This window comes from Hypomesus nipponensis, chromosome 14 (assembly GCF_054491055.1).
Source record: "Hypomesus nipponensis isolate SF chromosome 14, ASM5449105v1, whole genome shotgun sequence".
NCBI lineage: Eukaryota > Metazoa > Chordata > Actinopteri > Osmeriformes > Osmeridae > Hypomesus > Hypomesus nipponensis.
In genome coordinates, this window is record NC_140374.1 from 13946442 (window position 1) to 13958630 (window position 12189).

The window sequence follows — 12189 nt, forward strand, 5'->3', positions numbered from 1 at the left end:
CTTGTCCCGGTCCCTTTGCAAGAAATGAAAACAATAAAATAAAACAATAATTAGGACCATGTGTAACTGATAAACTGAACACCAGAATGCTTAATAAACCAGCAGTCTACCAGTGTGAAAGTGGTAGGCCCTATATGTGTGAAAAAAACAGCACCCCTTAGGATGGCAAACCTAGCATTGAGACCAACTTTGAAATAATTACCAGTGTTTATTCTTCAGTCTGTGTGTGTTTCTCTCAGTGCTTTGCTGTCGGTGTGTTGTGCATGTGGTGACAAAGCAACTGAAAGGTTGTGTGGGGTTTGTCCATGCCGCGGAACGCTGGGCACCGCCATGCTCGTTGTGACTGAGTGCATTTCCGTCTCCACCGGCGACGCTCGCTCGCCATCTGGAAGGAGATGTGGCGTCCATTAATCACCTCCCTCTGGAGGGACTTCATTAAACCCTACACTAAGGTGCGCTTCACTAATCCAATGCTTCTTCTTTCCCTCTCTCCGTCTCTCTCTCTCTTTCGTCTGTGTTCGCTTTCGCTGCCTTTCTCTCGTCTGTCGTTCACTTTAGATTTTTCATTCTTTTCCCTTTTTCACTCCCATGGTTACTCCCAACCTCCCCCCCCCCCCCCCCTCATGTCTTTCTTTTACTCTGTCTCTCACTGCCTCTCCTTTCTGTCTCCCTTCTAAATAATCTCTCAAAATCATTCATTTTTACTTTCCTGTCTCACTCTTCTCTACTCAGGAGAGAGGGCCGTTTGAAAGAAAAAACCTCTCCTTGAACATCATATGAACACGTGCAGCATTCTCAAGATCCCATCAGCTGAATTTTAAAATGATCCCTGGAGTCCATCATTTTCGTAGGGTCAAAACAATGACCTGACTGCTTCATGTAAATGTCAATGTTGTTGCTTAAAGCGCCTGTCTAGAAAACTGTAAGTGAATAAACTGTCTGGTTTCTCTGGATGTTTCTGTCAATGTTCAGGCAGTGTGTCCACTCACCACAGTGTGGCAGTCTGACTACATGAACAAAGTGAGAGGCTGTCGCAGTTACTCTGGGAGAGAGGGTAAAATAAGATATGGATTTAGAGTGTGGGGTAGATCGAGGATGTGGGGTAGATTGATAGTGTGGGGTACATTGAGAAGATAGGGTAGATTAAGGGTGTGGGGTAGATTGATAGTGTAGGGTAGATTGAGAAGATAGGGTAGATTAAGGGTGAGGGGTAGATTGATAGTGTAGGGTAGATTGAGAAGATAGGGTAGATTAAGGGTGTGGGGTAGATTGATAGTGTAGGGTAGATTGAAAATATAAAGTAGATTAAGGGTGTGGGGTAGATTGATAGTGTAGGGTAGATTGAAAATATAAAGTAGATTAAGAGTGTGTGGTATATTTTAGGTGTGGGATAGATTAGGAATGGGGGTAGATTGAGAGTGTGAGATATGAGCATGAGACTGAGAGATACAAGGTGATCACGTCTAGTTAGTCCAGTTTTGGATGAATCCTCTGTTAAAGCATTCAAGCGTAATCTCGGTAGTGACACTACAGCCTCTACCAGTTCAACAAATACTGTTGTTCAGTTTCAGTTGACAGGGTAACAAGTTAACACCTTCGTTAGCAGTGGTGATTGGAGTACCCATATAGAATGTATAGAATATTTCCAACCATCTGCCCGGCACCCTGTTTAACTGGACTTTGTGTCCTTGTGACAGGTTTCCATGACAACACAGTGTATCTTTATTGATACAGCGATGCTCAGTCTGACAGTTACATCTAGGGTACAGAGCTCCTATCTATGATGTAGATGTATACATGGAAACACACACAGACACAAAACGCTCCTAATGTGATACTAATCTTCATGTTGTTGACACGTGCACATGCGTACAAGCATGATCTAATAGTTGAAAATGACATGTCCAATGATTACAGAAGCAGCCCTACAGCACACAGTGTTCTCACACAGCCTTGGAGGATGTGGGTGGCTAAGAGGTCTTATTTAAAACAGCACTTACATTGGAGACCACAAAGAAGCCATCAATCACTTTCGATATTTGAGGGAGGCTCCATCAGTCCCCACCCCCCCACCCCCCCACCCCCACACACACACACACACACTCTTGCACACACTCTTGCACACATTTTATCTGCCTTCCCAGGCCCTTTGGCTGTGGCCATTTAAAGTACCGGACTGCTGGGAAAGCACTTAAGACTGGCAAAAAAATAAATAAACACTGTATATCATATCAGATGAAGTGGGAATTATCCCTTGCTCCTCTTCTCTGCCTGCCTCCCTCTTTTCCTCACAGGCACACAGGTGGGAGTTTACAGTCTCAGGCCCCTGCTGTCCACTGTGGTCCTAAAGCCAGGCTGGGCAGTGTGGTCTGTTTACCGTGTGAATGGCTTTGGCTGTGTTTCCAACCTGGCCTGCTGTTTCCGGGGAGGACTGGAGAGCTCAAGAGCTTCTGGGAGGCGGCCTGTTATGCACGTGTGAGTTGCTCTGTTTCCACGAGTCGAATGGTTTAGTCACGAGGGGCCCTTGAATTTGGACAACTGTGTGTATCTTACTGTACATAAAGTCGACAGTGTGCACTGAACTGAATTGGGACATGCATGTATTGTACTGTGCAATTCCAAGATCCAATGTGTGCCCAAGAACAAGATATTTACCGAGTTCATTTAGCCACATTGTGACCCAGTGCGTGTTTGTGTTGGTGTGCGCGTGTGGGAGCGTGTGCACATTTTAACTTTCCTCTCTCTCCTCTGTGATAGATCTCCGGCCCCTTGCGCCACTTTAGAGACCCATATAGTGAACTGTCCTCAAACGTTCGCAAGATAAATGGACGGCAAACCCCCGCAGGTGTAATGTTCCTACAGTACGCCCCCTCACCTCCTCCCCCCTGCCCCCCCCCCCCCCCCAAATAGCTGAGCTAATGTGGGTGTACAGTCGGCCTGGCGGAGTGGCTGAATTTACGACCCAAGGGGGTGCGCCAAACCAGCCTCCGAGCACTCAGGTGATTACTGGAGTGCTAGGCAAGCAAGGCCTCCCACCTGGTTGGATATGAGCAGAGAAAGGAGGAGGGAGGTGAAGGAGGTGGGGTGGCGAGGGGAGGATTGGGGTGGCAAGGGGAGGGGTGAAAGGAGGGATTAAGGGAGGGAAGGAGGGAGGAAAAGTGATTCTGTTTGATTTATACTTCTCTCTTTGAGGTAGAAGTTGTAAATAAATAAAAAAAGAAAGTAAAAATAAGTTAGGCCATCTGCGTTGAAGGTTGTGTGGTTCTCTCTCTCTCCCCCCATCTTTCTCTCCCAGGAATAACCTGAATTCTGTGTGCCTACACAGACCCAATAGAAACCTGTCATTTGGCCTGTTTATTTTTGGCCATAACTGCCATAGCTGCAGGTGTACACTATCTCTGATATCCCGGGAAGTCTTGCGGACTTCGCTGCAACCGAGTACCCTCGCTAGCGTTGTACTATTAGTTGGGTGGGCTGTTTAGCTGGAGGTGACACATGTGTGACCCAGACGTCGTGGACAGTGAAAGTGGCTCTAAATGACAATGAGTGGCTTACTAATGACTGAATCTGAGTGTCTCCTCCACTTGGCTGCCAGATCTGTCTAAGCCATTAGGCAGCCGTCAACACAATACCCCATTGTCCAATTGTCCTCCATGAGTCACTACCAGCCTCCAGCCAGCCAGCCAGCCGACCGTCCTGCCCTCCCTCCTGAGCAACAGGCCCTCAACAGTCTCCATTAGACTCTGGAACGCTCTATCGTACCTCATCAAGGCCCCATCTGCCACTCACAATACACCACTGGAGTCCGCAGAGGCCCCGGAGATAATGATAACAGTTACTCCGTTACCCACAAAGCAGCAGCAGCCTCCTTTTCCTGGACCCCCTCCCTTACCCTCTCACTGGATGATGGAGATAACTGGACCACAGCCTTTGCTCTGTCGTACACCAGCCTCATCCATTCAGGGCGACAGATAGAGACAAAATGGCAGCCGGCTGGCAGTGTCCGGCGTTTCAAAACAGAGGCAGTTGGCACGTCGGCCATTATTGTCTTTCATAATTAGCGGGTGTTTTATAATTAGCCGTCGAGCTAATGAACCTGATGGGGCTGCTGCTTTTTGGGAGAGGGGCGGGACGGCGTGTGTATTGGGGGAGGAGTGGGGGTGGTCTCCTTGCATTCTGTTGTGGTAGGCAGCAGAGGCCTGATCCCTGTCTCCTGTGGGTTTGGACTAAATGGCAGGTTAGTCAGGTCACTTAAATGTGGCCGGCTAACGTCCCCCGGCACCAGCCAGACATGTGATTCGGAGCGCCATTTGGCCACGCTCCTAGAACATTTCAGTGACACTGCCACCAGGGTTGAACAGGGGGGGAGGAGGGGACAGCTGGCGCCGGTGACAGATCCTAGAGGGATGTGTGTGTGTTCCGTCGCCCCCCCCCCCCCCCCACACCCCCGTCCTCTCCCCTACCTTTTGGGAGATTCTCCACGGCATCTGGAGCTAATCCCAAAGTCTCCTAGCGTCGGTTTTGGCTGACACCGCTTGACCACCTCCGCCACGCTCCAACTGCTTTGCATACGGTGGCGAAACACTCTCGCTTCTTCTTAATCACCATTACCCTCCGTTTACGAGAGCGGACGCACCCTCCCCCCTTACTGCCTCTGCAGGAGACTTTTTCGGTTCCTGGATTATTTCTTTTTCGTTGAAGCCTCCCCGCGTTCGTCGAAATCACACTTGGGGCTGATTTATCTGAGTTGCCACAATTGCTCTGGCTTCCAAAAATACCTTTCAGATGTGTTTTTCTATTCTGGTACAATTGTTACAGAGCATAGTAGCGATACGAGCGAATCTGTAGAATGAGCAGCTTGTTGTCACGGGCGGCCTGTTTCATTTTCTCCATAGCGTTGACCAGTGTAACCAATGGAGGAACCATCTCACACAATCTCAGAAGAGGAAAACTGACTGACTACATTATAATACCTATCTCATCCCAGTTAGCTACAACCAGTATCCTACTCCACCAAACCACACTCAAGGTGCATCAAGACAACAAAGAATCCAGACCAGACATGTCCCCTAGGGTGGTTTGCAGCAACGCGCAGCTCAACATCCGGTATGACCTGAAATTGAATTTGTTCATCTAGCGTAATCCCAAAACCAATCTCGACGGTGGACATTCTGCAGGGACGGTGCACCGGGTCACGAATCCGCACAGATCTGTCTAAGCTGAGATCAGAAGCCCAGCTGGACGGCCTCGTGTTGGGAAGATGAAAGATGATCGGAGGGGAAAGGTGTCTGGACCGGAGGGGGTGGAGGAAGGTTCAACCTGCCTACCTGAGAGAGAGAGAGAGAGAGAGAGAGAGAGAGAGAGAGAGAGAGAGAGAGAGAGAGAGAGAGAGAGAGAGAGAGAGAGAGAGAGAGAGAGAGAGAGAGAGAGAGAGAGAGAGAGAGAGAGAGAGAGAGAGAGAGAGAGGTGGAGAGAGAGAGAGAGAGAGAGAGAGAGAGAGAGAGAGAGAGAGAGAGAGAGAGAGAGAGAGAGAGAGAGAGAGAGAGAGAGAGAGAGAGAGGTGGAGAGAGAGAGGTGGAGAGAGAGAGAGAGAGTTAAGGGTTAATAGCACGAGGTTGGGACAGTGCTTTAATATCCTTATGAAGAGGGGGGGAGATATGATGGAAGTTGGGCATGGAATAGAGTTTCTAAAGCAAACAGAAGAGGGAGAAGTAGCCTCTGACCGGCGACACACTGTATCAGGTATCATCTCACCAAAAAAACGACAGGGTGAGCAGGTCTCTGATTTAAGATGGAGATGACAACATGCTATTTTGGTAGCTTGCAGAATGCAGTCAAACAGAGGCAAAAAAGCTATTTAGCACTAGATTTGGAATCTTGACAAGGAATCTTGTTTGGGGTTTTCCCTCCCCTGCCAGTCCAGTGTGACAGGACACGAACTAAAAGTCCCTCTCGTCTCAGTCCTGATCTCATCTTGTGATGTCACACTAACTGAGCCTCCCACCACACAGAAAATCCACACTTGTGGTAATATTTACCCCCGCTCTTCTCAAGTAGTGAGGGAATAGTTTCTCCCCCAGGCTGAGGGCAAACAGAAAGCTGTTTGTATTCTCAGCTAGGCCTGCACCAGCAGGACCAAGTACATTACGCTGGCCATGTACAAACTAGCATTCATGCCCCAGGATGTAATTCAGGATTTGAATGGAAATGAGTTCCGGGGTCTTTAAAGTGTGTGTGCCCCAAATATAAATGTGTACATGTAGGAGAGATGAAATAGTATGTGTGTATGCATGTGATTGTGTCTGCATGTATTATCCCTGACCAATGCATTGATATTGGTGAGCACACACAGGCAAAGTGAGAAGCCCTCTGCTGAACTCCCTCGAGTTTCTCAGCATTCTGTGAGGCTTGCGAAAGACCTAAAGTGAAAATCTGTTCCATTGAGACACTATTCACAGGGGGCAGTCAACACCTTTCACGGCAGTCAGTGTCGACCTTGTCGTGTTCTCCCAGAGAGGCCAGGAGGGGCTCACACAATGCCCCAGTAGGAGCCCTCCTTTGTGGGCTTATCACAAGCGGTAATGGGGTTCTCTGTAGTGTCCAATGACTCTGTTCTCAAAGACACCATTGAATTCTGGTTTATTGCCCATGAGATGTCTGTGAGGGTCTTGCCGAACATCTTTTTGTTCACTTATTTCCATAATAACATTGGTGTTGAGTTTTAGAGGAAAACTGAATGTTGAATGCAGGGCGTTATATAGCACCTGTTGCGGTGTCCAGGCGCTATATAACGCCTTCTGTAGTCCGATAATCTTCGTTTTGTGTTGTGCTTCTTTATGCTAAGATATGGAAGCGTCTATGCTTCATCTTTCTGTCCAATGAACAACCAGTCTAAGATGGCCCATCCGAGTGCAGGTTATGCAGGCATTGTGTTTCCTCTTTTAAAACATTTTTATATATCTCGCTCACTCACTGGCTCTTTCCATTTACTGTCACCCTGCCATTTTTCTGGCCTATTGTCGAATGTCCTCCTTTGTAAGGCAGCTGCATTAATGCTAGATAAACACATTATTTTTGAAGTGGCCAAACTAACACCTACAGTTGAAATGTCAACACGTAGCCATAGTAAACAGATACATCTACATGTGGGGAGGAAGTGCCTGAGACCGTCCCTGGAGGGCCAGAGCTGAGATTGGCTGGTGAGTTGAGACCCAAACAGGAAGCGGCAAGTGACAAGGAATACATTACCGGCATGTTTGACATCCCGCAACACCTCGGGGTGAGATTCAGTTTCTATATTGGTTTTTGCATCCAGTGACGTGTAAATAGCAAATCCATCCCTACTGGAAATTAACTTTGACTTGGTTGATTGGATGCCGTTATGTAGTCCCACTTGAAGACCTCATAGATTTGAGGTTCTTGATGAGTTCCAACAAATTGGAAAATATGAAATATTTCTAGATCTACAGTATTGCCTTTATAAATAAACAAATAATTATTATGTTAAGATAGACATCCATGTTTGAGGTCATTTGAAAGAAGCTCTTAAACTTTAAGATTCTGGCCCAGCTCTCAGATTTCACCTGACTCTACTTAAAGCTGTATAACAATTACAGCAATAACAATTCAAATAAAAACGTGGCTATGGGCCTAACTGGTAGTTCCGACACTAGGACTATGTGGCAGTCATTTCTTCGGCGTAAATAAGCTTACCAGCTTGCCGTCGCACTTCAAAAGCAACAGGTGAACGTGGGTGGATACGTTTGGACACACGGTTCACCCGGGTTTTTACGGGTGTTTGTGTTACTCGATCTATGCTAAAGAGGTGTCCTCAAACACAGCTGTGCCCCTTGCGAGGCGCTGTGTGAGCCACGCTGAGTCACCGCGTGTTATTCCTTTAATCATGTGACATCTCAAAAGAGGGCAGTCGCAACGAGCAGGGAACACAGGAGGTTGAAGCCAGGAGATACCCTTACAGACTGTTAACTGAGTCAGCTCCCAGTGGACGATCTCCAGATAAATCTTGTATCCAGTCAATTAGGCCCACGGTGAGACATGGGTTCGCGATGGAGGAAGAGTACGTATGGTTAATGGCGTCATTTACAGGCAAATGTTGCCATCTGCATGGAACAATGAGTAGCAGTTTGTTGAACCCCGTGTGTCACCTCTCAACTGCATGCCTGCCGCAGTGTGTGTGTGTACACATAAGCATCCGTGTTAAATAAAAAGCATTAGAAAAGGATTATCATTTGAAGCATCATTAGCAACACAATATGAGCTGTCTTTCATCTGTGCAGCGTTTCATTCATGGTCTCCCCTGTTTTCAATAGAGAAGACAAACATCAACCTTCCATGATGGCTGACAGAGATCCTGAAAACGACAAAATGGATTTCCGTTTTTTTTACAAGGGTCTGGTACACTACATCCATATCGTGAGGAGAGGCGTCAGAGAGAGACACTGCAGTGATGCTCAAAAACATGTCAGGGTGGGCGATTGTATCACAGAAGATTGACCTTTCTTAGGGAGCAGTTGGCAAAGCAGGGGACCAAACAGCATTCTCATTCTGTGATAAATGTCTTCTGTGTGGTCTCGGCCTAGTGATATGAGCTGACGGTTGTGACGAGAGAAGGGTGATAACGTGATGAGGGATGGAGAGAGATAGAGGGGGGGGGGGGGGGTTGGATAGAGAATGTGAGAGGGGAGGGCATGAAAAAGAGGAGGGGATTGATGAAAAAAACTAAAAGTGAATGCAGGAAGAGACAATCTCAGATAAAAGAGAACAGGGATGGTGAGAAATATGCGATGCCATGGAGGGAGAGTGCGGCGGAGAGAGAAGGGGTGGGAGGAGGGAAAGGGATAAAGGAGGGTAGGCAGGGGGAGATGGAGGAGGTTCCTGACTGAGTTGAAAGGCACAAGTCTGGCATTTTCTCTGCTTCTCCCCCGTCAAGACTGGCAGGGAAGCCAATTGCTCCCATTTTATCTACCCAAACTGCATGTAGCACTAAACAGGGCCTGGCTGGCTATATCTCTGCTCTCTCACCAGGGGCTCTGTCTCCACTTAGCCTTTCAAGATGTCTACAACAAGATTCTTCATGATATCTCACTGTTCCCGTTTGCTCCAATCGTGTCTCTGTATTGTTATGAGATCCTTTTAATGTGGCCCAGCATGATGCTTCGTGAGAAATCCAGAGGTTTTGTGGGTCACTGTGTAAACAAATATTTTGCAGTTGGGGCTGAAATAAACTAGGACAAGGCACATTAACCCAAACTTGTTTACTTTCTTTGTATTGACGGGGTTCAATCTAACTGAGGTTCGGAGAAGACCACAACATCAACTCGAAGTGGCTACGGCCCACCTGATAACATCCACCAATGACATTGTCTCACCCACCAGATTCCATCTACCATCAGATTCAATTTCCATTACACCCAACACCTGTCAACACAGGTCAGTCGATAACCATGCATTTCAGCACGACCACGATCCTACCTATCAATTGTACTCTTGGCCCTGTGAGGTAGGGTACTCTTCTAGTCTGTGTGTGTATGTGTGTGTGTGTGTGTGTGTGTGTGTGGGGGGGGGGGGGTGTATGAAAAATATCAACAAAGATGTGTGAATAATAAGTATTCAGTCCAGGCTCAGTAGGAAAGAGAGAGAACACTGTTTGGTGTCAAGCCCCAGTCACACAATTAAACCTTTTCAGGAGTGTCACAAAAAAGCAGCAAGTCTTCCTGCTTTCTACAGAGGTGAACTGCAGTTTTTTGAGGTCAACTTGAAACAGGAAAAGGTGATGGACAACCATTTGGATCTGTGTGTAAAGTTTTTCAAGGGCTGCCTTGAGAGAGTTTATGGTGTCTAGACTGTTTGTTTCGTGATGCTCATGCCAACAGCTGACCATACACTTTTACTCTCTCTCTCTTTTACAGACACATGGACAATGCACTCCCTGTGTCTCAGTGTAGGTGGCAGTAGAACTATTTGAATAGCCAATCTGTAGATTTAATTTACCTGGTTACGAAACGGACTCATTTCTTTTTTGAAATATAAGTTCCCTATTATTCCCTATTCTCTTGTAGTTATTTAGACATGGCAATATCCATATGAAATGTAACTATTTTATGTATTTTTGCATCAAGGCTTTTTGTGGTTGTAATGACCTTGAGGAGTCAACTGTGTGTGCATGTTTGAAACCTTGATGTCACAGAGATATAACTTCCCGTACACTCAAATAAATAACTACAGAAGTATGCTGAGAAGAATGTTTGTGTGCTTGTGTGTGTCTGGGTTTGAGGGTGTGGGTTGTGTGTAAAGGTGGAAAAATGGACCTCACTTTGCAGATGCGACAGTGAGCAGGAGATGGGACCTAGCTTCATTGTCATGCTGGTCCAGATAGTGCAGTAATGTATGGCCAATATCATAACAGTGAGCAAAGACACTCGCTCGGGGAGAAGGGAAAGCAAGAGAGAGAGAGAGAGAGCGAGAGTGTGAGAGCCAGCAAAAGAGAGAGAGAACAAAAAATATCTCCCGATCACGCCAGAGGCAGGGACATAAAAGCGCTGGTGTAGCTTTATTTTTCTCCCCGCTGTCATTTTTATGTAATGAGGCTATTAAACTGGGTGGCATCTCGTTTGTCTGCACTCCCGCAAATGTGTGTTCGTCAACAAAATGGTTCACGCGCCGCCATTTTGTGTCATTGAAGGTCCTTTAAGATAGCTTTATGTCTGTGTATCTGTATTGATAATAGAGCCGTGAGCCTCAGAGACAGATAGGCCGCAAGCTTATCCACTATCAACTCTGTGCTCATATCAGGGTGGGTCCTTGTGTCCTGCCGTTTTATGGCGCTGCTGTTGCCAGCAGACTACACCCTGAGGGATAGCTTTCATGTGAAAATCCAGGTACATTTAATATAGCACAAGAAACAGATACTGAACAGATCACTGAGTGAAGGTACTGTAGATGGACATGGAAAACGACAGCATTGGTCAGCACATTGCTCGGAAGTTCTGTTCAGGCCTGTTCTTTCTTTCATTTTAAAGCTGTGGCAATACTTGCAACTGCCTGTCAAACAAGTACAAGAATATCTGGTCTGGATGTATCTTTTGTCAAAATCTGAAACAATGTGTCGTACAAAATGGCAGCAAATGACCCTGGTATACTTGTCCATGGTTTACTTTGACGACGCCATCTTCTTCAATTTAGTATACTGGGCATTTAGCACCAGCACAAGGAAGCAGGTACGTCCTTGACTCGCGTTAAACAGAGTTGGTATTTCACTGCATCCCGGTGTTGTGTACCAAAGCTCAATTTAATTTCCCAATCCCATGACGAGTCAGGTCCATGGACCTGGTCACCTCTAAGGCCTTGAGGTCCTGATCCCTCATGGTGAAATTCCCTTACATAGAAGGACTTCACAGACATGGATGAAGGGGCTACTTACTCTGTGAAGGCGACTCAATGGAAAAACAGCTCATTCTATTACCAGGAGGTTCATGTTCTGACCCCTGTGACTGCTCCCGCCCCCCGAGCCCTGAGCCCAACACTTTATTAGGTTTACCGGGGCAGCAATATTCTAATGTCTCACGTCCATTTTGTCTGAGTGAATGGGAGCAGATTGACCTTTTACGCTGACCTTGTCAGGTGGCTGAACGTCAGCGACGTCCTGTATCAATGACACGACGGCCAGTCTGTGTGGAGTTAAAAACATTATCTCCACTCACACAACTGCATTTCTTAGCAATTGGGGAATTTGTGAGCAGAGTAAGGCATTGCTGTATTATTTCCCAGCGAGGTTTGTGTGTGTGGCAGTAGATCTTTATAGTAGTGGCATTTGCATTTGCTGATGCTCTCGCTTCACAGCAAATTCAGCTTTTATTGAAAAGAGATTATATTGCGCGTTGTTGTGTAATGTGTGCGGGTCATTTAAGCCACACCATTATTCTGTGGTGTCGTTTGGGCTTTGACCAGAAAATACAGCCATTTGGGATGACCTGTGATTAGATGATTAATATCTTTCTCCAACCAAAAAGAGCTGAAATTAATGTTTGGTGAACAGACATTGTTTTCAAACCATTTATCTTTTGTATGGTCAATATTTAACCTAACAAGCTGAGACCTTGACTCAAAGCAAGGTCACACTTCATCAAACCACAAAGGGACAGCCTGATCAATAAGACTCCTTAACATTGG